The sequence below is a fragment of the Paralichthys olivaceus genome, chromosome 17 (genome assembly GCF_024713975.1).
Source record: "Paralichthys olivaceus isolate ysfri-2021 chromosome 17, ASM2471397v2, whole genome shotgun sequence".
Taxonomy (NCBI): Eukaryota; Metazoa; Chordata; class Actinopteri; order Pleuronectiformes; family Paralichthyidae; genus Paralichthys; species Paralichthys olivaceus.
In genome coordinates, this window is record NC_091109.1 from 13,674,207 (window position 1) to 13,702,024 (window position 27,818).

At 39.7% G+C, this 27,818-nt stretch overlaps 1 long non-coding RNA gene across 1 annotated transcript; it reads right to left on the minus strand.

Annotated features, from left to right (window-relative positions):
- Positions 1-786: 786 nt before the first annotated feature.
- Positions 787-18,338, minus strand: LOC109638421 (uncharacterized). The gene is made up of 3 exons (XR_002203330.2): positions 18,190-18,338; positions 14,438-14,516; positions 787-1,316 (listed from the first exon to the last, which is right to left on the minus strand). It is a non-coding gene; the product is annotated as an uncharacterized lncRNA (long non-coding RNA).
- Between the last annotated feature and the right edge of the window lie 9,480 nt (positions 18,339-27,818).

Genomic DNA, 27,818 nt, shown 5'->3' on the forward strand with positions numbered 1-27,818 from the left:
ATATATATGTAAATACAGATCAGAAATGGAAATGTAGGTGTACAATATGGTTATGCAAATATAAGGAGGTGTCAGTATGAATGCAGAGGAGACAAAGAGCATAAAAAAGAATCTTCAATAAAGTCTGGAAGCGTGTGCAAAATGGTGAAACAGTGTTGGGTCATTGTAGCATCACAACTGCAGATGTATGACTGAGTGAAGCCGATTTACAGTATTATACATTAGATGAAACTTGCCATACTAACAAATCTCCAAAATTGGCAAATCAATGAAAAGATGGTATTCTATAAAATAACCCATAATTACAGCCATGGGAAGACTGTTCAGTTTAATTGATAAATTACATTTTATATTTATTTGAGTTAAAGGTACGGTGTTGAAGTGTCATGTTGCAGCTGAACACCCCTCACCTCACCCTCTCCTTCCAAACATGAAAAAGAACCTGTGGTAGCTTCAGTTGTCATACAAAGTCAAAAGGTGTTTAGTTTGTCCAGTCTGGACTAATGTAAAAAAACATGGCGGCCTCCGTAGAGAGGGTCCCCTCGATGTAAATATAAAGTATTTGAATATAAAGGGCCTTTTCTGGTGTAAAGAAAACTACAATTCATACAATTTAGATGAAATGAACTAGTGAAAACTTCCTGAGGATTATTCTACATTAAATTTCTGCCAATAGATCCCTTTCACCTAAATCTTACACACTGGACCTTTAATATGTAGAACTGAGCTCCTGATTGGCAAACTTCCATAGGTTACTAACAATAGGCTACAGAACACAGTTCATCATTTGATTGCTTAAATCACAGAGATTGTATTCATCAAATCTGTTAATGAATCCTTATTAACTGTAATTCATTTTTTACAAATGACATTGGAGAGATACACTTTCGACATTATACATCTGTAATTACATCTATAAAAAATTTAATGGAACTCTTTTGAGAACAATAAGGACAAAATCAAGTGAGTTTTACGGACTGTCTGAGAGAGATCCCTATCTACATAAGAGCTTTAATAGAACTCTACAGAGACTCCACGTCCCTTGTGCTGCAGAGATTTAACTCTTTCACGTCAACCACAGATCCTCAGCACAACCTCCATCCCCATTATGGCCCATTTCTCCAGGTCGCTCCATCTGACTGAGTCTGTCACTGATTTATTATTCCGGCGCACCAGTGTCGACCTGTGGTCGGCTGCTCTGTAGGGACCATTTGATGATCGATGGCAGCCCGGAGGTCACACGAAGGTGGGGTGCCGAAAAGATGTTTGGTATTCATCAGACCTCCTGAAACCAGCTTGATACCTCTGGAATACTTCTGGTGAAGGATGAGTTATAAACAGCATCAAGAAAAAAATAAAGAAGAAAGAGGTGGAGATCAGAAAACAGGAATATATCCTACTCTGATCAAAACACAAACTTACAGTATATAACATCCAGTAAATAGTTAATCAGTTAATCTCGCCACAACAAAGAGTATAATGTGCTTCAAGGTTCAATACTCGGTCCAATACTTGTAGTATATATGCCCCTGCCTAATTCAAAACAAAGGAACAAGTTAGATACCTTAAAGCGGGCTTAGAGTGACTTTATTATTAAACTGATTTTAAAAAACTGCAAAGTAAAAAAAAAACAACAATCCTAAGGCTAAATATGGAGTTTTGTACCAGAAAACTGCATAAATAACAAATTAATGTGGATTAAAAAAAAATGCCATTCCATCATTCAGACTTAATGCTCTGGCTGGATTTGGAGCGGACTTAAACACCTTGGACCTGGTCCCAGTCCAAACTCCTGGATCATGTGGAGGCGTAGGGATGATGGATCATGGTTTTACAGGATCCATGGGGGCCTGCTGTCCCTGCCCTCAACTCACTGTCCTCTAATTCTGATAGGTTCAATCAAGAATTAAGACTTTTATCTGAAAAATACACACATATACTGTAGCCTATTTATATTTCTTTTGACATTACCGTGTGCATTAGCATTCTGATATTATTTTATATCGAATAATTAAGTTTATAATTGTTTTAGCAGGCCTGGCCGAGTGACGCTATCCATGGTGCTGAAAGTGAGATTTAATATTGGTCTTGTTAAATTAGTGTTTAACCCCCCCCCATGTCTCAGGTAAGGAAAGGACAAAATATTGAGCTTGCTAGTGATGAATTAAACTTTTCAAAACTGATTACAATGTTCCTGAAAATGCAGTGATCAAGTTAAATTCATGTTCCGAATATTTAATTGAAATTCATAATTGTTTTATAACTGTTTCTTTTACAGCTGAAAGAACAAGCATGTTTCTTTATTACAACAGGCCCAGTGTGATTTAGTGGATAGAAATAATGTTTCAGCTGACTGCCTTGGTTAGAGCATGAAACAAGTTAATATAAGTTTGATAAAAAAAAAAACACAAAAGATAAGAGTAGATGAATTGAATGGGAATTTTAAAAGTTCTGATCTCAGGTCAGAGGCTTGATAATCCCTTGTTTTCAAGTCACCTTCAAAGCTTGAGACTATGAGAGTTGAGGGCAGAGCAGGAACTGAACAGCAGCCAATGCACCATTCAGAAAACTACTCTCAAATGAAAGTTTAACTAAATGACTTCTCAAATACAGGTTTACAGTGGATGGAATCAGGAAGTCTCTAACGTTCTTGCTGTGCTTTGCCATGGTGTGAACGAGCATGGCGGTGCTTTGAGGCCTTCTACCGACCCATCAGGCAGGAGACAGGCAGGCAGGATTCAGGCAGGCCACACTAGCAGGCAGGGAAACTAAGGGGCAGAATGATGCGTATCTGAGGCAGGCAGAGTGTAAGTATGCAGCCGAAGCACAGTGATAATCACAAGGATTGAGCCAAAGTACTCAGACTGTATCATCTGACAAGACCAGGAATCTTATACTGCAGGAGATGATTAGAGGAGATAAGCAGGAGGTGTGCCGGGGACCTGGAGCGTTTAGACATGCCCATGCCCTGACCAGCACACACGCACGCACACACACACACACACACACGCACGCACGCGCGCGCACACACACGCACGCGCGCGCGCGCGCGCACACACACACACACACACACACACACACACACACACACACACACACACACACACACACACACACACACACACACACACACACTCATTCCACTCCAATCAGAAGAATTCATACACACGCCACACACACGCACAGCGGAGGGAGGAGCAGCCAATCCTATGACAATGAGGTTACATGATTTACTCTATGCTACTAAAGAGGGAGTTTTTCCTCTCCAGAGTCGCCGAAGGGCTGCTCATTATGGGAACTGCTGGGTTTAATATGACAGCTTCTGACTCTGCCACCTATGAGAGTCGGTATTTAGTTAAATCTAGTTTAAAAATAAATAAATAGAATAAAAAAAGGCACAGAGGTAATGGCTTTCATAGCACTGCCATACAAGCCAGTAGCCAGTCAGATTTACCTTCAGCCTCTCTCAATGTTATTGTGATTAATAAGCTGAAACACTTGATGACACCAAGGTACAACTGAAGTTATTATTTTCATTACAACAACCAGTCTTACAGAGCTCAAATGTGATGGTTAAACTGCTCCATGGCCCAAAGAATTTAACTGAATTAAATATATTTTTAGTATTATTTATTCTTCTTCTAGCCATGGATTGTATTATTTTTCTTGCGAAGCACTTTGTAACATTGTTTAGATAAGTGCTATACAAATACAGTTATTATTATTATATTACTCTTGTATGTGAAAAGATCAGTGTGAACATATGAAAGTCTTTATTGGGACAGCTACTTCATGATTTTAAAATGGAATGTGATGTGAAAGTGTATATCGAGCATTACACCTGTGTATTTGACCTTGCTTGACTGATGATGACGTTTCCTCATGACTTTATTTTTACATTTCTGACAGAGTGAAGCCAGCACAGCCAGCTCACTGGCTCTTTTCCCATGATGATCAGTTCCCCTGCAATCTCAGGCCATGCTCATGGTAACCTTCTATCAAGACTGGATATTCTCCTTACTCTCACTCAAGTGCCATTAACAGGGTTTTTGTACATTTTCCGAATTTACTGAATCTAGTTCAGGTCAGAGATCTCCTAGCTGGTGTGCACCCTTAAACAAATAGATCTAAGAGCCATTAAACCATTTACTGAGTTCACAACAGGCTGATGGATGGATAGCTGTTGAATGGATGATTTTCCTGGATAATAAACAACATAAATTCACTCATTACCACTACTACACACAATAACAACAAAAGCATCTGAACTCTTCATCAAGACATTACCACCAAACATTAGGAGCTATTATCGTGCTTGGTCGCATTGGTGCATCCGAGAGGAGACATTTTTATTTCATCTGTTTTGTTTTTCTTTTTTTTTTAATTTCAGCTCCAATTAGCTGTCATGATTGTTCTTCAAGAGCAAAAGCAAATAAAGAAATTGCAGAAAATTAACACCTGCTGAATTGTAGACAGTCTCTTGAGGTGGTCCCTTAACAACAGTAATATACCGCAAACAAATTTATTGAATGCTTTAATTTAAGCAATTTATTCCTATTAGGTAGTAAACATGTATTTGGAAGGATATAGCAGTTCACTTGAGCTTAATAATAAAACATTCCTATGAATCATAACACAGTAAGAGAATAAGAAACAGCTAACTGGTTTCACCGGAATCTGTTCTTCCTCATTACTATGTAGATAGATGCAGCTAGGGCTCTTAAATGTAATTAAATCCTCTACATAGGACGGCCCTGTGGTGCAGCTTGTATCATGTTGTTGAGTTATGTTCATAAGAATGTGCTGTAACAAACAGATGCCGCAGAGTAGAAATAAAATAACTAGCTGTCAGCTATGCCTGATTACCATCTGAATTAAAATGGACTTACAAAATGCGGTTGTTTCAATATTAATTGTCTTAAAGAAGGAATCCAAATAAATTCAGCATCAATAACTTTTATTGGGTCGATCTGACACATGTTTTTGAGATGAACACTCGTTCATACTTGTCCACAAATGTGGCCCTACATTCGGCTCATGATCAGATCTCAGATCAGATTTCACCTCCCTGCTCTATACAAACAAACATGTACGTCATTCCTGTTCACAATGTCCAAGTTATATTGTTTTTGCAGTCTGAGTACACAAGCATGTTCAATGTCACTGTCGGGGGGGTCTGGATGAATCGCATGCTGCTGCGAAGGGAGATTTTACCAATACAAGTAAAGTATTGATCATGAATTGGTGATCAGTGTTGATATTGGGATGGTTAAAAACAAATCAACGAGAAGAGAAAGAATATGTTCTCTTCATAGTGAAACGGCAGCAGGTCAAAGGTAATCAGCTGAGTCCTTCATATGTGGCCCAGGACTGATTTGCGTTCACAGTGCTAAAAGAATGTGGACACGTGGCCCTGACCACCTCCGAATGTGGTCTGGTGAGATCGGATCCATAGCTGATCTGAATGCATTCACACCTGTACTGTATGTGTTAAAGGGATAGTTCACCCAAATAAATTAAATGCATTCATTATCTACTCACCACTATGCTGTTGGAGAGGTGGGGGAAGAAAGAACCACACAGACTGGGGGAAATTGCCTCTTGGTTATATTTGTGCTCTGCGAAATTCTGGTGAGCACGAGTTCTCCCTGCGTTTTATTTACTTATGTTTATATTTTTTTTTTTACTCTGACTTCTCCTTGTTAAATCAAGACTTTATTATTGTAAATATTCAAAAAAAATCATTCTCAAAATCACAAAAAAAAATCCCTTTCACTGGCTTTCAAACTGTTTTATTATATATTTCATGTCATTCACATCATGTAACTATTACCCTTCTACTATGTAGCCAAGACTAATCCATCATCAGTCCATCATCTCCATATCATAAACAATGTCAAAGACAACGGATGGCCACTACTGTCAAATAGTCTTTTTGCTTAACTGATTGAAATTACCTGGAATTTCAGAGGCAGCCATGTCCCACAATTCATTGAGGCTGTAACGTTTGAAGCAACACACTATTGTTGTACAATCTGCCCAGAGTGGATTCATGTTGACAAACAGGCACATTAAATTCCCTTACAATATAATAACTCAAAACTTAATTTATGGTTCTGTAACACACCTTGACATTCAACCTGGACACATCGTCAGTGATGATTGGAGTCATCAGGTAGCACACTGCACCACTCACACCCCCTCTTCACCCAGAGTCAACTGGAAGACCTCTCTGCGGCTTCCAGGGTGGTTTTAATAGCTCTCCTTCTTTGCAGCCCACACATACCCAATGTAGACGCTAGCTTGCAAAGCCCCTACGTCCCACTTCCACTGGCTCACAGCGAGCTTTCCACCCGTTCCTCCGGCACTCAACCTACCAGGTTGACATACTTGGCTTGTTTCTTTTTTTCTGGACTTCCTCGTTTAGTCTTTCCAAGGGACAGTCAACTCAAGCAACACCACTGTCTTGTGCTGCACATAGATGCACTGAATGAAGGTGCGTGTGCCAATGTGTGAATGTAAAACGGTAACATAAAGTGGACATCAGGACCATTTACCATGCACCCTCTTGGATAACCCGAACATCAGGACCATGTCTGGCCGAAGTGTGAGGACCGCAATGATGTCTGAGAACTTCAGCTGCTTCCCTATAGATCAACCAGCGGCTGCCAATGCATTGCTGTTGCCAGCAGCCCACCCTGGCTCTTTGGCTGAGGTTGGGGCTTCACCCCTGCTCGCACAAAGGTGTAGGCACACTCAGTTAGGTTGTGCTGCTGGCTGTTGTGGATGCCAGTGCAGATAAGTCAGCCAGAGTAGAACGTGGTCATGGCGCCACCTATACTTTCTGTCTTTGGGGCAGCTGTTAAGGATGTGCTTCACTGAGTCTTTCTTCTGGCAGAGTGGGCCACATTCAATAGTGTTTCAATAAATTCCCCCCATTGTGGAGTGCAAAAAAAATTTGCCCCATTGAAGAAATATTTAGAAATAGTCAAAAACACCATTAATTGAATGATTATTATAACTTTCTATACTTTGTGTTCCTCCCAAGTGTTACATCAGTTTGAATTTATATTCCTTACTTCCAATAAGTAGTTAATGGTTACATGTAGCCTGTTGAATAGTCCTTTGTGAGGAGGTGTGAAACTTTATTTGAATTGTCGGCCTACACCATGACTTCATCACTGACATTCTTTGTTGGTTTAAAAATAGCCCAGTGCAGCCAGAGTCTCTGCACTTTTCTTTTCCTGACTCAACATGAGGTAAAGGAAAGAAGTGATGGAAATTACATGTAGTTTTGCATCAAGGTCAAGCAGTTGGGAGAGAGACCACTACTTTCTCTATTTCAAACAGTTTAGAACCTAATGGTGGCACAGAGTTGGTTCAAGAAGCTGGGTACCTTGTCGTATAATATTCCTCCCGCTTTCATAGGTTTTCCTGCTTTCTAATAATTCTTCACATTCTACCACTATACAGGCCAAAAGAAAAACTATTTCAACAGCACAGATCACCTTGAATTAAATTAAAATGCTTTTCCCTATCATATAAAAAGCAGCTTTTTAACAGAACCTATAATGAACAGTGGAATTACTTTCTTTCCCGTGTATTTATTTTATTAACGATACGATGTTTATAGATTCAAAATGATTCTAATGGGCTCAGTGTTGGTTACTGTACTCACACTGTTTTGTTGCAGCTTTAAAGTCCACTAGACCAGGTTATTGAAATATTTTATGTTTATTATCTTTACATCTCAGCAGTTGACCTCTTGTGTCCTCCTCCACACATGGCAGGACAAACTTTGTTGTGTTTCTTATTTTTATTTAGTTCTTGTTCTGTGGACAACACACTCATACTAATTTATTTGACATTTTTTCTATTCAAGGCAAAATGTCAGAAAAAAGAAAATAGAGTTTATTAAACTTAAGGCCTACATAATTCCAGTAATTCATGATTTATTGCTATTTCTATTAAACTAGATTGTGTCCCTTTACCTGTTTACATTGTAATAACCTGATTTCCCTCTGAATAATAGCTTAATATTCCCCAGGATGCCCGAGTGTGAAAACAGGTATAAGAGCAACACATTCATACAGAGAAGTGCATTCTCCTCATGAAAGGACCATAATGGGTCCATATAAAGGAGCCATGAAATGCATCACTTCACGTTGTGTATGACCTGATGAGTCATTATGATGAGGCTGGACATAACAGTGAAGGACAGTTGAAAACATAAAACCAACGGGATGCCATTCAGATTTTTTTTTCCCCCCACTTTCACAAGAAAAGCATCAGCCTTCAATATATGCACAGCAGCAAAATGGAGTTCTGAGTACTCTGATGCTCAGTCATCCTCATTGTGTGTTCCTGAGCGCTGATGGAGCTAATGGCGGAGGAGTCATCAGGGCATAATCTGTATCAGCAGGAACACACAGGCCTTCGGTTCCTCTCACTTGTCTCAGGGTTCACTTGAGCAAGGATAGAGGACAACCTTGACCTCATTATCATTTCTTCAGTAATAGCTGTATGACAATAAATACTACGTCAGAGACGTTGACAAAGAGTACTGCAACAGATTTAGGAATATGGTACATATGAAGTACGTCTCCCTGTAGGATATAGATCGTAAATGTAGTTCAAATGTGACAATATAGACATTTTTTGCACGATGAGATGCATTCAAAGTCAACGCAAATAAGTAATTCGTCTATCACTCAAATTTAAATATTTGAACTTGTGTGAAAAATAAGCGTGACGCAATATCCTGAGAGCTGACAATGAAAGTCAGAGTACTTGGTCTCCAATAAGCTGAAAAGAAAATGGATGGACTACACAGTTCTTGTATCTGTGCCACAAAGTTGTTAACTGTAAAAAAAAAAATCAGTCCTCAACACTCAGTTTCTGTAATGAAAAATTAAAGGAACCTCTTCAGTGACTTCTTCTGATCACTAATTGAAATAATAGTCAGGGGTCCATCAGGAACTAGGTCGACACACACAAGCTGCAGCTCTGTAGGAAACATCAGTTACTCAATCTCAATGTGACGTCAGATAACTGGCTGTGCGTGCTTTGGGACGATTATAGGCCGATGCTTTGCTGGGAGTGATTCTCCTCTCGGCATCCAGATGTAGCAGCTGTCAAAGGAGGCTTCATAATCTTATCTTCATACTTCTTTCTCCTGGTGGGGTTAATCACATCATATAGATTATTACCTCCTTATTTAAAGTCCGTAGCAAGACGATCTGCCCATCATGCCAATGTATCTGAAATCCTAAAGGTGGGATTGCATTTTTACGCCCCCTTCTACAGCTGCTACATCGGTATCATGTGATGAGAAAGGCTGCTGGTTAAATTCTGTTTATGGTGGAGCATGCACACAAGATTTCACTCAGCACACTTTGTGACTTTTTTTGGATCTGTGGATGATAAGAGATTTACCAACTGGATGTACAGGTAGGTGTCCAACATGATGGAAACAGCCCGCATCCATATAAACCACCATGGGAGAAACCTATTAAATAGATTTTTTTCTATAGGATAAAAACAACAACTTTCTGCCTGTAACTATGTAATTCTTGCAGGATTATGAATTCAGCCGGGAGGAAATCCCACGGTAAATTTAACACTTTTGTTTTATACTTTTAAGGAACAAACATGTTGAATGATTTTTTTAATGCAGGAGTAAACTTGTTTGCCACATTGGGCTCTGATGCACTGCTCTGCCTTTACATATTTCCCTGCCATAACTCAGATTTGTCTTGTGTCATAAAAACACAAACTACACCACTGGAAATATTAAGGACTAAAAATTTGTCTGCAAAAATGCCAGCAAATATAAACCTGTTTATCTCTATCCTCACGATAACCTGATATTTTTGATGAGATTAAGGAGTAGAATCGCCAGAGAGAGAGGCTGAGATGTTTTGCCCTCTCTCTCCTCTAATCTCTCTGCCATTTTCCCTTCTTTTAACGCTGTGAGCTCAATCCATGATGGTATAGTGGTATATTGCTTGGTAAGTGACCATCGGTTGTACACTACTTTCCCCGATGCATTATAAAAAGGAATGAGTTCACTACATAGGGTTTAAAACACAGACATGGTCTATTTGTACCTCCAGCCAAAGAGGGTTGGATGTTCACACTATGCACTTTGCTTTAAATAAAAGTGAATAATGGACACAGGGAAACACAATTTGGCTATAATTCCCCAAAAGTTGACTTATTGCAACTGCCAGTTAAATATTGTGATATCCAAATGCCTATTGGATTAAACTACATTTGCTGTAAAGTGTATACTAACTAGAATATGAGTACTACAAGAATATGTGCATGTATATGAGAATAGGGAAAGCCTGCAAATGATTTATTGATGAATGTTGAGTGGAAGAGCTGACGAAGAGTACTGTGTTTCATTGGTGACATTGTCTCAACTTGCTCTTGTCTAGCACAACTACACACACAGGCACATCCAAGAAGTAAACACAAGACAACCCAGTGCTAAACCGTTTTCTGTGTAATGGTTGCAAACTCTAGTCACTGTTAAAATCCTAGATTTTCCCAGAAAACAGCTTCTCCACACGCTGGTCGAGCTCCACCGCACAGTGTTCATTGTGCATAACTCAACAGGTTCTTCTAACGGTGCGGTGTGCAAGCAACACGGAGTCAACCAGGTGAAACGGGGACAAATCCAGCCTGCTGGATGGAAAGTGTGGTAGATGGAGGGAAACACAAACAGGAATAGTGGAGAGTAAAGAGGAGCCACGGTTGAATAATGATGCAGAGCTCAACAGTCTGCATTGTTCTTTGAATAAATTCAACTGTTAAAAAGCAACGCTGTGTGTCCTACAAATTGGATGAAGTCACCAGCTGCTCTTGCGAACACAGTTTCTGGTCATTTGGTCCTGAGAATAACAGACATGTCACATCTCCTGGTGTGAGTTGGTTTCTTTGCTTCTCTTGTGCAACTCTGTGTTCTCTCTTTCTCAGTGGTAATACTTGTGCTCCTCACTAACCCGGCGGTTCACAGGTCCTCAGTGCCAGCTCAATTTACTGACCCTTTCGACCAACAGCACTGCTACCCAGCTCACACCTTTCACTCCATCCCATAAACACTCAGCCTTCAGCTGGTCTCCATCTCATTCATCCAACAGGCTGCCTCTGCTGCTGCCTTCATACCCTTCAACCCTATTCGACCACGTTTTCCTTTTGAACAACCCTTGTCCTTTTATTACTCAGTAATCAGAAGCAGAGTGGGGGAAGTGATGTTCTAGGGTTCAACAAGGGGCAGCTGGTCAATAGGGGGCAATAGCGCGCTGCCCCCCCAAAGAAAATAAGAAAAAAAAGAAATCAAGAAAATTAAGAGAGACCTGTATATGGCCCCCATGTGCCTGTATGCACACCCGACAATGTCTGAGCATGAGTTGGCAGATGGTGTCCTGGGGGATAATAATAATAATAACTGTATTTGTATAGCACTTATCTAAAGAAGTTACAAAAATAACATTATCCATGGCTAGAAGAAGAAGAAATTATAATAAAAATGTATTTAATTCAGTAAAATTCTTTGGGCTATGGAGCAGTTTAACCATCACATCTGAGCTCTGTAAGACTGGTTGTTGTAATGAAAATAATAACTTCAATTGTACCTTGGTGTCATCAAGTGTTTCAGCTTATTAATCACAATAACATTGAGAGAGGCTAAAGCTAAATCTGAATGGCTACTGGCTTGTATGGCAGTGCTATGAAAGCCATGTGGCTCGCTCAGTAGATCAGACGTCATTACCTCTGTGCCTTTTTTATTCTATTTATTTATTTTTAAACTAGATTAAACTATAATACCGACTCTCATAGGTAGCAGAGTCAGGAGCTGTCATATTAAACCCAGCAGTTCCCACAATGAGCAGCCCTTTGGCAGCTGTGGAGAGGAAAAGCTCCCTCTTTAACTGGGAGGAACCAGAACCAGACTCAATGTGGGCGGCCATCTACTTTGACCAGTTGGGGTGAGCGGAGAAAAATGGGGAAAGAGGAGGTGGGTTGCAATGAGGGTGTAGAATAGAGAGAGAGATGGGGTGGTGGAGTCAGGAGGGGAGAGAGAGAGCTCAAGAACATCATACGAGAACTCTATACGTGTCATTATTGTGGTGAAAGTAATTACAAGTCGCATGTTAGAAATGCTTTCCTGTAAAAATAAGTTTTGAGCAGTGATTTAAAGATCAGTATTGAGTTTGCGGGCCTAATCTCATCTGGAAAGGAGCTCTAGAGCCTTGGGGCCCCTGACAGAAAAAGCCTGGTCAGCTTGAGTAGCCAGCCTTGACCTAGGGACAGCCAACAGGGACAGGCTGGCCAGTCTCAGGTTACGACCAGGATTATAAGGAGTCACGAGCTAAGATGTGGGTTGGGGCCAGCCCATGTTGGGCTTTAAAAGTTATTAAAAGAATCTTAATATCAATCCTGAATTTAACTGGTGCTGGACTGTGAGCACAGGTCCCACTAGAGGACATTGGACCCTCATCTCACCCTCATGGAGTCTGTTTCTGACAGTTTGGTCAGAAACATGCACACCAGTAGCCTGCTGGAGGTCACGTTGTAGGGCTCTGGCAGTGCTCGTCCTGTTACTCCTCTCCCTTATTACTTTGAGCAGTGTAAAATTGAATCATTATATTTTTAAAATGTATTACATTATACAAATTCTCATGACAGTTTGTCCTGCTTGCTGCCTCTGAATGACATCGTCCAATCAGCTGCAACGCCAAGCCCCGTTCAATAGAGTATGGGGCGATTTTAATACGGCTGAAAATCAGCCACAATCGCTCTCATAGACTTCCAATGTTTAAAAAAATGTTGTCCCCCCCAAACTGCAGACACTGCAACACAATGCAATCTTCCCAGAGGGCTCGCACTATTGTGCTTTCATCATACGTAAGCTGTTCTTGCACCTTGGTCCAATCACGGCTTGACTATCATCTCGCCACTCGAGAGGAGCAGTGTTGTGCATGAACGCTGAACTGAACGAATCAGTTTACATGTGATGAACATGAACGACGTCATGTGGCCATCATACGAAACAGCAAGAGGGAGGAAAAATGACTCGTCAATATTTTGAGCTCAGTACATCACGAGACATGAGCAGCAGGACTCAGTGATAAAGTGACGGGAGCGACACAGAATCATGTATTTACCCATTAAACAAGTAATCTTAGCCATCATTGCAACAATACCCCCCCCCCCAATGAGAAATTTGGCAGGAGCCACCAGTGGGTTCAACGTATCTTTTTTTAATAAAAAGAATCAAACAAAATCTCAAAACCAAACATAGAAAACAGCATAACTGATTGAAGTATCAAAATGAAAGGGCCAGTTCATGCAAATTACAAAAAATACTTTCTCACTTAGCCATTGCAATGAATAATTTTCTATTTGTTTTTGGAGATCTCAACAAGTCTACTCTTGAAACTGCATCAGCGTTTTACTTTTCCTGCCAGTTGGGTAACAACAAACACATATTGAGAAATAACAGGATACATATTTGTTTTACTTGAGTGCATGCACTTCCCGCCACTTACAAGTTTTGTCAATGATTAATATTTCATGGGTCCATGATTGAGATTTACAATGACGCAGCTAAGCTACTGGCAGAAAAGGGACTGTTTAAACTGCGATGGAGACTGGGTTGACTTACAATCATCACCTCACCCTCACCTCATCACATTATTTTGAGTCCGCTCACTTAACTTTACCAGGTTTTCTTTTAGCCACCTGATCATAACTAGCACATTAACAGACAGACTTGAATGCTGGTTGGTGTCTCTAACGTGGTCTGGACCTGGTTAAATCTTACGTCATGCTATTTTAGCTGTACACCTGAGTGTGGGGTTCCACAAGGATGGATTCTCAGACTTGTAATTTAGTCTTAACTACCCCCTGGAGCTAGAATTATTTAATATTCAGATTTTCATATAGCATATATGGAGATGGCATGAAAATATACAAATACATAACTATATCTACTGAATAAAGCAAAAGGCAACCTCTGACCAACAAAGTCATGGCTGGATCCAAGATCTTGTTCAGATAAATGACAAAACTGAGCCCAATGAGGAAAGATAAAGTATCTGCTAACAGCCTGTCCTCACCTGGATTCAGAACAACTTTTCAATAGTCACATTATTCAGCTTGTAAATATTGAAGGCACTGAACTGATATCACAACACCATTTAGAGAAACTTGTACATGCTTTCATTTCTGGCAGGCTGAACTACCACAATGCACTGTTCACAGGCCTATACGATGGCAATCAGACAGCTTCAGCTGATTCCCAGTGCTGCTGCCAGGGTTGTGAGTACCCCAGCGCCTCAGTATATCTTTCCAGATGAAGAAAATGGCTGCCAATTTCTCACAGGATCAGTACAGTTTGTCCAAGATACCTATCAAATGTGCTCACCCAGTGTGAACCATGCGAAAGTCCCAGGTTGGCTGGCAACATGACTTGTCCTCTTGTCCTCCAGAGTGAGCCATAGTGTCTGTAAGACAGCAATTCAGCATATGTGTATTAGCGTGACTGTACTACACATTGTAAAGTGCTTTCAGTGGTTGAGAGACTAGAAAACCACTTTATAAATGCAAACCATTTACCATTTTGGATTACTTGCTTTTCCCAAGAGTGAAAGCTAAGAATGGAGATGCCACCTTTCTTTCTTTGCTGCTCATATGTGGATCAATTTCAGTAAAGCACTTGGGTTGTCCATGTACTAAATGAAAAAAAAAAAAAAAAAATGTCCTTGCAATACACACTCGTCATTACATAACTAAAGTTTTCTACAACCCTGTTGTGATATAAATATTAAAAAATTTGATGGCATTGTTTTAGAGAGTTGTCAATTCAACCATAATTTGTAGGATGTACTCTGCATTAGAGAGATGTTTCTGTAAAATGATTGCATTACTTTCAGCTCACTGTAGCTAATAAACTAAGTGGATATTTGAATGTTCTTAATTGCTTTCTTGCTGAGTTAGATACAAAAAAATATGCACACTCACATCTGTATATGAAACAAGTTAGCTTGGAGAAGCCAGCTACCTGCACCTAAGACCTTTTTGACATTTGCGTAACCTTTAACATAAGGGCTGCATTAACAAAGAGTTGCGTTTTACTGGGGACGGTGCAGGAACTTCCTTCAGTCTTTTCATCAGTCAGACTTGTAACTCTGCACACAGCCAGGCCAGCTGTTTCACCTTGTTTCCAGTATTTATGTTACATCTGCTTTAGATCCTAGACTCTTCAAGACTAACTTAAAAGAAACAAGTTAATCTTAACAGACCTCTCCAAGTTCACAAATTTCCAATGATGAATAAATTGCTACTTTTGTTAGTTCCTCTCAAAAGGTCCATTTTGGTGGAGAATAAAGCTTCAATAACAGACCATGAACAACTTTAGGCAAAACTTTTTCAATGAAAATGCGTCACTGGAGGTTATTCGGGTAAACTGACCTATTATGAGCTTTCAAAAGTAGCTTTGCAGAAACTATGTGTCATAATGGCTGTTTTTCAGAATGAATGTTAAGAATTCAGAAACAATACAACAGAACAGAGTATTAAGGCAGTAGAATATTTATTATTGATGGTGTTCAATAATAGTGAGCACACACACACACACACACACTTCACAAGGTGAAATATAGAGAGGAAGGTGTAGACAGAAGGGGAGAGCAGTCACGCTAAATAAATTGACTCCAGCTACATGCAGACATGAAACAGGCTGCTGCCTTCTACCAGAGCTGCATGTCCTGAGGTGAGGAGCTGCTGCTCCTTCCTGTGACATCCCTTGTTAAAAACACACTGGGGCATATATCTAATGTGTGTGTGCATAAGTTATCCGGATCTATGCACACCATTTATGGATAAGCGTCGACAGGTGTAGAGCGCAGACCTCCGTGTTCGAATTGGAAATTCTCTGGAGCACAGTAATACTTGTGCCTTGGAGACCTCATCTAATCTGACTGCACTTATCGATCCACGTTACAAGCTGAAAAAACCCCTAGAACTGAGATGTTTATATAGGAATTGATTGAATTCTGGGCAAAACAGAGCTTGTATCATAAAAAAAGAGATCAATACTGCTGATTCTTTTTAGATAAGAAATGCAAATTTGAGTTGTGTTGAACAGATGGAGGACACAAGAGCATTGGATCTTATTTCCAGCACATGAAATTGAGAAATGTTTCTGATTTCAGCACACAGGGGTGTTTTCTTTTCCTGATACACTGTAAAAAAAAACAAAAAAAAACAACACTCAAATGGTTTTGGTGGCTGTGTAGCTCAAGCAGAGGCTGTCTGAGGTTCCTCTCTTCATCAGCTGCCTTTTCTATCTCAACACTGGCAGCTGAGACTGATACATGATGCCTGGAAGAATAGAGAGCAAAGGGAATTCAGCTGTCACAGAGACCCCAAATATAACCTGAAGAAACCTTCATTCTCCTGTTCTGTGCCTGCCTCTTTCTCTCTTTTCTCTACCCCCCCCTCCCTGCTCCCAGGCTTACATCCCTCCCATCCTCTCCTCTTTGGCTCTTTCCAGGTTTAAAACGCACTCGCAAATGCAAAGAGCGCCATCAATTTTTCAGCTTTTGACGAGATCCACCTCTCTCTATGACATGCTGCTGGGACAGCGAAAAAGCTCACCAACGCTGCCACCAATGTTAAACTCTTCCTCGGATGCCTTCCATTTACAGGGCTTTTTAATAGGAAGCTTGGCTTTTCTTTTTTTCCTTCTATCTGCCAACTTTCTCACATCTTGAATAACAACACACCAAAGAAAGGGACCAGCGGGGATGCTGCTGCTGGTGGTTATTTCTGCCTCCCCATCACAGCTCTCGTTATTGTCCTGCAATTGATACAGCTGTTTTCCCCCTAAACATTGATGTGGCAATTTGTATGGTCAGCTGAACTGAAAACTGTGAATACATCAGATTTAGATTTTAATGAGGATCATAACTGATGGGTTTAACTCCTTGTTTGCCTAAATAAAAGCCATCTTACACACAACAAATTAGCTGTATATGCATGTTCGACAAGCATGTGTTCAGTTTGCATGTTAGCAAAGAGATGTGCAATTAGCTCCCTATGTTGAACACTAATGAGCGTGATATAGCGCCACTCACAATTTGCTTCGCCTCATGGAGAACCACTCATTACACAATCGTGAGCAGTGTAGCTAGAAGGAAATTAAAAAAAATGTTAGTTTGACTGAACTCATAAGGGAGCGGCAATATCCATATACACTAATCCATGCAGCCGCAGCAGCACAGTTGGAGGATAAAGAGCTAAGCATTTTGTTATTGTTTATTAAAGACCTTTGTACGTAAGTATCCTTCCCCATCTGTAGTTTTTAACCAATGAACAATTTCACACATTATATTGTTGCACATGTTCATCTGGATCTGTGACTTTGCTTTAAGCTCAAAAGACTTTAAGCCGTAAACACAGGTTTCATAAGACAGACACACATGCACATGTATATTTAATACACCTCCACAAGCCCACAGGAGGTAGGGGTGCAGATGGTGCTGCAGCTACCTTTTGTTTATTTGTACTACACATCGAGGGCATTCTCAGGCTACAGTCATGCTACGTTTCATTTCAAAACTCATTTCACCTTTGCATATAACATGAAATTCATGTAAACTGGACATACGCATTCCCTGGGAAACAGACTGCTTGTCTCGTTTGCATGTAAGAGGTTGTAGCATTCAAATGTAGAATTTAACAGGACAACAGCTGTTAGCAAAGACAACAGGGTCAGCAGTGCTTATCAATGGAATCATAACAGTATGGATGCAGCCTCAGTGTTATGTATAAATTCCCCTCCTCACTTAGAGCAGGTCGTTCACTAATGTGAGATTGGAGACACAACCCATGGTACCACTCGAAGCGTCCTTGGGTAAAACTCAGCCCCTGATGGCCTGTGCCATTAATGAGTGAATTAATGATTAAAGCTAAAAATACAGAAGCACAGTATGAATTTTTTAGGGGGAAACAGAAGACCCAAGATGCAGAGACAAACATTTTTTCACTGAAAGTGTCCTTTAATAAGATAGGGTTCGATACAAAAAACAAGAGCCAATAAAGTCCATAAACAGAAAAGCACTGGAATCCAAAAACTCAAAATAACCATGGGAACACTAGACTGGAGGAACTTACGAGGCAGGGATGATGAAGGCCAAACAACGACGGGTGACGAAACGACCATGTGAGAGGATGAACTGACCAAGACAAAGAGAAGCACAGAGACTTATATACACATTGGAGGCAGGGGAAATTGGACACAGCTGAAACACATGAGGAACTGGTGCAGACGATCACTATGGCAGGAAGTAAAGGTGGGAAAACACACAAGGAGCAGAAACTACAAAATAAAACAGGAAATAGAACTCAGGGAACAGAACAGAACACAAATCCAAACAAACAGGCATAAATGCAATACACAAAGAGTCCATAATCAAAATGAAAACACTAAAGAAGCAAAAGTTAAGAGTCCAGAGTAAATAAGTTCATAGACTTTTTCATTATATACTACAACACACTCTTTAACTAAACTATAAGTGCTGTGAGTTCCTAAACATAACAACAACCACAATCTTTCACCAACCATAACCAAGCCACAGATGTGAGTCTAGACTCAAACCCCAGTTTCTGGTGTGACAGTCATGCTTTATGTCTTTGAATGCCCTTTGCTGCCTTTAAAAAAAAAAACATTTCCACTGCACATTGTGAAATGATGCTGGAGAAGGTTTGTATTAAAAAGAGAAGCCAAAGGGTCCTCACCGAGAATCTGTCAACAACTAAAATGTCCGAAGTGAAGTTCTGATAATTGTTAGAGGAAAGAAAAGAAAACTGTTTTCTAAAAGACCATTCCTCTGGATTAAACTGCCTTTGATTGAGCTAAAGTATTAATTTGCACAGTTAAAATGATAAATGTTTAACATAATAAAAAGCAGTCCATTGTTATGCCTCTGGTTGAGAAGAAACATGAACTGTTTTAGATTTCCACTCTTCCCAATTCCAAGAAAGGTAGAAGTTTGTCAAGTTGCAGTTTTGTTAACTTAAGAGTTGAGCAATACCCAAAACAACAGAAGTGTCACAAATGTGCCCTTACTTTCCAATCAAGGTAAATAAAATTACACAGACTACAAATATCTAACCTACGCTCTGACCACACTGCTGCTGGTGCAAAGTTTACCCCCACTGGTTAACAAAACAAACTAATCCAGACTAATCTATTACTTTTACTTATATAAAGCTTAACAGAGCGAATGTATGGTCTCTTTTTAATACAGAGGCTGGCTCCTTAGTTTGGAGGAAAGTGTTCTTAAAAAATAATTGTGGGTCATTACATTACCGGACTGTCCCAATTCACCCCTTAGTCCTACCCCTTCGTTTTGCATGTGACTGTAAAGAGGTACTTGACCTATTTCTCTATGATGTACGGGTAGTAACCTATCTCATCAAACACCCCTTCAACTGTTGTGTATTCAGGACCCCACACTTGATTTCTCAAATTTCCCACAAAGCCTTCTCCATATTAACGGAGCTACAGTATGAATGGCTATTAAAAGATTCCTTCCTAGAACACTTCCAGTTGATGTCCAGTCCAAATTTACATTCAAGAAAGTTGCAACCCCAACAGAAAAAATACATTCTTGTCACTACCTGGTATTAAAGTGTATGTTTACAGACATTTCAAGTATTTATATTTAAAAATCAGAAGGCCGAGACTTCATCCACAACATTTAATGAGCCATGGTCGATTTTCAATAAAAGAAAGGACTCTGTTTTGCTTGGTTAAATCTCATTTTATCTTCTAATACTTTACATTTTTTAAATCAATGGGGACATTTATTTCAAAATGCACCCGTCAATGACTACATATCCTCGTGTGTTGGGATGACAGAGAAAGGGAAGCGACAGGAGGTTTAAAAGGACCTTTCTTCCTGTTAGTTCACAAATTGCTGTGGTCTTACTAATGTTCCTCCATCCAGGCCCACAAAGCGCCGACGTCGCCTCTGCGCTCTAAAAGCTCAGTCGTTCTCTGTCATCACAGAGGCTGCGACTGCATGAGCTCACCTCTGTACTCAGCGGCATGTACAATATTAGTGCTGGACCATGAGTTTGGCTGAACCTCATTTCAACACGATTTGCATAAAAGCATTTGATTTGACAAGGTTAAAAGCAAGAGTAGACAAATAGGGACTGTCCACCTCTTACCCATGAGTTAGAGGGTGATGACTGAGCACACTGACGGCACAGTTTGCATTAGACATGCAAATATATCGTGTATGTGAACAAGCTATTATCTTTTCAATGAGTTGTGTTTATGGCATATAGGAAAGGTGCAAACGTGTTTGGTGGTCTGTTCAACTAAATGTGTGAATTCATTCGGTGAAATTGAGGAAGGCCAGGCAAGACTTAAAGTGGCTGTGGCTCAGGATGTCTACTAATCTGAAGGTTGGTGGTTTGACTCCTTGCTCAACGCGTCCTTGGCCTGTTTAATTCTCCTAGGGCAAGACACTGAACTGCAAATGCATGAGTGGCACTAGATATAAGCTATAATATGTAAATTGTGTTGTAAAGTGCTTAGAGTGTTTCTGAAACCAGGAAACACTACATAAATACACTCCATTTACCATCTAATGTTTAGAATTCTGCGTAGATGCCCTTGGAGGGACATTATTCACTACTAGTCACAATAACAAGGCATTGGAATTTAAAAAGTTTAACAAGTGAAAGCATTGGCCGAAAGGGAATGATCAATAGGCCTGCTCTAATCTAATTATTTTAGAGTGAATAACCCCAACATATTTAATGCAGTCCAGTCAGTAAAACACTGCATCATTTCAAATGACTAAAAATAGGTCCATGTATAATCGACAAAGAACTTAAATAGTTATAACTTATTTTTCAGCAGCAGAGGTGGAACTAGCTTTAAAGATCGGTTCTGCATGTAATGGACACAAACACAAGACTTGGAGGCTGACGAACCAGTTTAACTGCATCCATAGTTTAAAATAAGAAAACATGCCTGTACGTGAAGTATTGTTCAAGACTTTATTCTGTATGGGTTGTAATATTCTGGACACACTTTCAAGCGTTTTGATTATTTCAGTGCTGATAAGTATGGATGCAAACAGAAGGCAAGATAAACATTGTACTGTACTGGAGCTGTGATAATTAGTAGCAGAAAATGAATCACCAACTTGTTCGATAATCAATTAATAATGTGTCAACCAAGCAGAGTTTTTTATTAATATCTATCCATCACCCCTTTTTTATCAATGTTTTTTCTTTACTATTGGTCTGATTAAACATTTAGCAAATGTTATAAAGTAACCAATAATCTTCCTAGTACCTTAAATATGGAATATTTAAGTATTGATATAAAATTATATCTGTAATGGAGAAATTGTGCACATCTAATGATTATCATATTATTAGTACATCTAAATCAGATTAAATATTTACTTTCTAACACGTGTCCTTAAAATTTTGGAGGGAAATTGGTAAAAGTTCAGAAATAAAAATATCAAAAATTGCATCATAATGTCATTTAAGAGGAAGAACTTTACTGACACACAACAAACACCCTTTCTCTCTAAATATTGCCATTTATCGTTCTCTCATGAACAGTAGGCATGTAAATATGCTCTATGCCCTGCGAACATGTGTGCTGCATCATATCTTCAACCAAGTTCTGGCATATGTGTGTGCCTGGAGGTGGGGGGAGCCCTGCAGCCTCTAGGCTTCACTGTGTGTGCATGTGTCTAATAATTGCGTGACAGCGCCTTTTATTTTCAGCAGGAAAATGCACTTAGAATGGTTATTTGACTCAACCTAGAGGAGACGTGACTCAGGTCCTCTTACTGTGAAATGGTGGAAATGTAAATAACAAAACAAGCTCACGAAAACAGGGAAAGAAGACAAACCGACAGAACATGTTGACAGGGAATTTATTACCTTCAAGGCTGCTTCAAATCAGAAAGCGTAGGTCGTGGTAGGAAAAAAGACCGACAATAACAATCCCTTTATTCTTATAAAGATTTTTTCAAAAATGATTTAATTTTAAGAAGCAAGGAAGTAAAGGCTTTATGCTTGGACTCAATATTTCAAACTTAATTAGTTGTAAGAGCTGTTGAGAAGCACTGTTTATCCCTGCATTTTAGTCACTGGTCATGATGCAGGAACTACCTCGTCTCTGAATGGATTGTTCGGTCACATTACATTTTAGATAAATTGAAGATGGAAAAGCACAGTGTGTTCTCAGTGTGGTTAGTGTGACAGATGGGGCACATTATGGGAAAGTCAATATAGTCCATCTGTGACACTGATGTTGCCCTGATGTCACTGTCACGGTTTTATAAACGAGGGATGTAAATTGATAAAAAGGATCAAATATTTGGAGCTTTACTGAAGTTGCATTCACAGAAAAAGAACGATAGAAAAAGGGCTGTTAGGATGGGTAGTTAAATATGTGTATTTACTGTGTTTACAGATATCTGAAGTTTGCATGCAAAGCAGCCAGCCCCAAGCTTTCCCAATCTGTTCTTGAGCTGTCTTTTTGCACCTCAATAGGCAATAGTCGACATAGTGTCCAATTCACCATCAGTCTAGCATGCAAGGATGAAAATGTAGCAACTGCAAGTAGGCCATAACCCGAGTGACAGCTGTTACGTCTGAGCCAAATTCTTCCACTCTTTTATTTCAGCAACATCTTCTTATGATGCTGTATCTGATACCTCTCCAGCCACCAGCCACATCTTCCAAACCTCTCCGAGGACTGGGTGTGAAATCTGCTGTCTTACAATAACCAAAGGAAACATCACACAAGTGAGATCAGATTGCACGGTAAACCTGTGTGGAGAACATTATTCTCCAATCCATGCAGGTTTAGCAGCATTTCAACAACCCGCCATATGCTTTAATTTATTCTAAGCTAATGTTAGCAGATGGCGTGTGAGTGGCTGGGGAGCCCATTCCCTGAACACAATATGCCGCATGCTCTCGCACACATCCTGGATCACAGGTCTGCCCACCTTCCCATCGATGCAGCGGTCTGTGGCCGGTCCAACTATGGCACTTATTTAATGACTGGAAACCATGAATATGCTAAAATGGCCACACCCCTGCTTCCAGTCTTCTCACCATCACAGTGAAAGAGCTTTTTCCAACTACTGAGCCCCACCCACAAGTGGACAGGATTGGTTTCTTAGGTTTGTGACATCACAAACCCTAGATTTTTCAGACTTGCATTTGTTTCCCACCTTTTTTCAATTATAAAACATCGATAGTGGGACATGTTCACATGTTTAAATATGTGTTTTTCTCTAGAAGGGGAAATTAAGCTTGATGCAATAGTGGCTAATGGAGCCTCAAGCCCCTTGTTTCATACCAATATCAACAGCGGGCTACAGAGGTCTGGTTCCAAATCATCCTTTTTTGCCGAGTTGCTATATATATTTGACAGAATGTCCATAATGAAGTAGCTGAGGTAAAGCTCTGACTATCCTATATTTTTTATCACTAGAACCCCGGTCAGAGTAGAGCTGTATACAAATGTCGTGTGTATGAATCTATATTTACACAGCTGACAGCCAACCTTTAGACATACTACAAATATCAGTAAATGTGTAACTAAGGTTTAGATTTTATACATATTTCCCTTCTTTTCTATTCGTCATGGTTCTAACACAAAATACTTTTTTTCTCATCCCTTGCCCTCTCTGCCCTCGCCTTTCTCCACCCACGTAAATACTACGTGTGGGCTTCCAAGCCCTGCTGACAGAAGTGGAAGTGCTAACCATCTCCACTTTCACACCCATCCACTCCCATCCGTTCGGGCCATTGGTTGACACGGCGAGGCATGCCGGCTGCAGAGGGCTGTCTGCCACATCCACTCAGCCGTCAGCCACTAACACAGAGATGAAGCTGTTGTCTGAACAGCCCGGCCAGGTAGCAGGTGGTCACTTGTCCAGGTGAGAGGTGGATGAAAGCAGAGCCTGGTTTCTGACATGTATTAGAGGCAGAGAAAAGAAAGAAAAATCATACAATGTGGAAAAGGTGGAACTAAGCTGTAACACTGTGCTGCACTAAATCCACAAAAACAGAAAATTATCTCAACCAAGCAAATCCACAAAATCCTGCAGGGTTACATCCCTGACAGCCTGACATGACGGCCTTCTTGTTTACCTCCACTATTTTGCTTGTGAATATATTGGAGGACTTGTTATTTCTTTGACCTTTAATTGACAACACTATGACACAGAGGGGCTGCGGCGGAAATTTTAAAAATCCCCTTGAGTGGGCAAAATATTGATTGACGGTTCAGTTGAAAAAGTGTTTTCCATGAATAATGCTTCTTAATGAACAGACAGCTGTGACACAGGGAATCAAATGTTCGTTTTCTCATCTTTTGCCAAATACAAAGCGATGTGCTTCGACTGCATAGTGTCTTAGGAAAGCAGAATAATTGCAGTAATAATCAAAGTATGTCGACTTTCACTGACACTCAGTGAGGCTTCCTTACTAACATTAATACACACCTTGTAAATTCGAACACTTGCTAATGGCAAATCATTTCCTTTGAGAAGAAGAGATTGCTAAAAAGAGAGAGCTGCCCCTACTTCTACAAAATGAGTAAAAGTCCAAACTAATTTCCCAAGGATATTGACTATAATTCAGTTGATAATTGGAGCACTTGTAGAATATGTTCCTTATTAAAATCTCCAAAAACTTAAAGTAGCAGTGTGTAAAATGTCTGACGTTTTCTAAGGCTCTCTTTGCCAAAAACGGGATATAATCCTCATATCTAAGTTGTATTAACTCTGTAGCGTTTTTCTTTCAATAGAATAAGCCTTATAAATTTGTAATATCTCCTCAGACGCGGGTCGAACTCGTCATATTGCTACGGATCGCCTAAAAGGACAAATCGGTTTGAGGCGATGTCTCATGTATGTTTACTGTCTCTTCTTCTGGCTTTTAGGATGGAGGCTAAAAACTGTTTAGTGCATTACCACCACCAGCTGGTCTAGAGTGTGGACACATAGACTGTGGGTGTGCGTTTGCCTGAAGAACCGAAAAAGTGGGACCGGGAGGTTGTTGTGAAAGGTCTGTGGGAAGTTTGCGAACAGAAAAGACGTTGAATGGGAGAAAATTAACACTGTGTTGTCTCCAGGATGGAAAACTACTGAGAGACAAAGACTTTCTGACGCTGAAGTCTCCGGTTTTCTGTTGAACAGATTGTTTACCACATCAATATAAATTCTATCTGTTGTTCGATAGATTAGTTGTTTTGTATATTCAGACTGATGCTGTTATAGTAACATTTACATTGTTACATATTCAAATTGTGAATTACTCCTGTCTAAGATCATTGTTGTACTTGTTGAGTCATCCTAAATGTATTTATTTGGTTTAGTGAACTTCCCACCACCTCAGGATGTAAAATCATTTATTACAGGAGAAGACCACTGTGTCATGTATGACTTATTTTCTTACTGTTCTTTTACAGCTTTCTGACCCTGATACATCAACTTCATTGAAAGAAAAACTTTTTCGGATCCGGCTGTATTTAGCAATTGAGTTTGCACTGGAACACAGGCAAGTCGATGCATTGCCTCTCCTTTATGGTTGCCATTTTACTATATCCATTAAAACAAAGTTTGAAATGCTTTAGTATTATAATATTATTTCTTGCATCTGAAATTGATCACTCACATGCACAATCAATGTTCAAAGTTGTTCACATGTATATCAGATATTGAATGGTTGAAAACTGGGATTTCAGCTTCAGAATTATTTTTTGAAAAATGCATTTTTATAAATATGCATAAAAGATGCACTTGTTTTGACATCCTTCTAGTAGAATACAAACCCTGTTAGTCATATTCATATTAGCATTGCTTTTTTAAAACTAGATATAAATGTCAAATATTGACAGGAGGTCACTAGTCATCCTTGAAAAGCAAAGCTGAATGTTTAATGTCCCTTTTAATGTTGCACTTTTCATTACAGTGTAAACTGAATTTGATCCGAGTTTGATACGATGTTACCAGCTTGTTATACACTGGACCTTTAACAAATTTGCTTCATCTCCCAACATATATTTTGACAGCACATTATCCCTGAGCTTAAACATTCTTCTACATATGCTTCAGCAGCAAAAGATGCTGAAAATACTCTAAACTAAGTTATTTTAAAATTGTGGGTCAATTTTGGCCAAAATCAGCACCTATGCATCTGTGTTGTTCTTAACTGCAACTCAAAGGCATTTCAAATTACTTCCACACTGACCAGGTGGAATGCATTTCATTAGAATGTCTTTAGTCATTTAAAAATGAAAATGAAGCCAAATAAATAAATAATGAAACCTAAGCAACCTAACAATTTAACAGTAATTAAAAGTGCAGTGATGTAGGGTTTTAACTGGTTCTTAAGGATGCTCACTGAGCATATCTCAATGCTGTTCAACATTTAGGAGCAATTCCAGTTTTTTAACAAACCAGTCCTTGAGGATATTAATGAGTGTGAAGGCACACACTGAGAGAGAGACTCCAATATAAGAACCTGGTCGGCTAAACTGTCAACCACCACCAACCACTGCCTTCCATTGTATCCAGTTATCCTCCAAACTATGTTTTAAAATAACGAGTAAGTACACCTTTGAATTATATGCAGCAGACTGAGTTTGTTAAGGCAGGTTTTTCTCATGTTTCCAATTATATGACCGCATATAAATTCTGACACAATCAAAATTGGTCTAATTAAAAATGATAATAGTCTTTAATAGTCATTTTGATTTAGTTGTTATGTTTTGTTGTTGATTTGATTGAACCTGCACAGTGAAAGGGAAACATCCGAGCTTAAGCTGAATCCTTTCTGCCGGCGCCAGAAGTTAAAATCTTCTTTTTGCTGCTGATAGACAATGCCACTGTGAAAGTCGGTCAGATTGTTTGTGCCGGAGAGAGAGGGAACACATGGCAAAGTGCACTGTCCTCGTGTTCTTTTCGATGCCATTCACCTCTAACTTTACTTATCAGTACTATAACTATAGGATACTGACCTGAAAGAACAAATTCTCTATCTGCACACACAGCCCTCCCTCTCATTGGGGATTGCTGAGAGGTGATGGCAGAATTGGCAGGTTAGTAAGGGGGGTGTTTTTTTGGTCATTTTGGTTCGAAGGGGAAAGCATCCCCCTCATCCCTCTACAAATCACCAACTGATTATAGGGCCAGATACCAGACTCCAAGATGGCACCAACTCTCTTGAATGAGAATTGCTCACCTGGCTCATAAGCCAGAAAAGGTTTTCCAGCATCCAGTTTTACATCCGTCTTGTGTGGCTCACTGCTCATGTCATTAGTGTTTGTTGAGCCCTAACATTCCAAATTCTCAATGACATCTCTTAAATAATTTTTTAAGTTTCAAAAATCATAATACAAAGACTAAAAATGGACTAAACTTTCAGTTGAAGATGCCTTGTCAGCAGTTTTGCAGATGCATCTATTATAATGATGGCCTATGTGGTTTTCATAGTGATACAATAAGTAACCCCTTGGTATCACTGGGCGAATTAGCATCCTGGCTAGGAAGTAGCATTAAACCCATCTCTAAAATACATCCATGGTTTTACATATATAGTGGGGTCCAAAGGTTTGAGACTGTTTTCCCCTCATTTTTGGACCACACTCTATATCTTTTTTTTTTTCATTTATAGCAAAACTGTCACTGTTGTGGGAAGAAAGAAGAATTACTGTGGTAAGCAGATACCACGTAAGT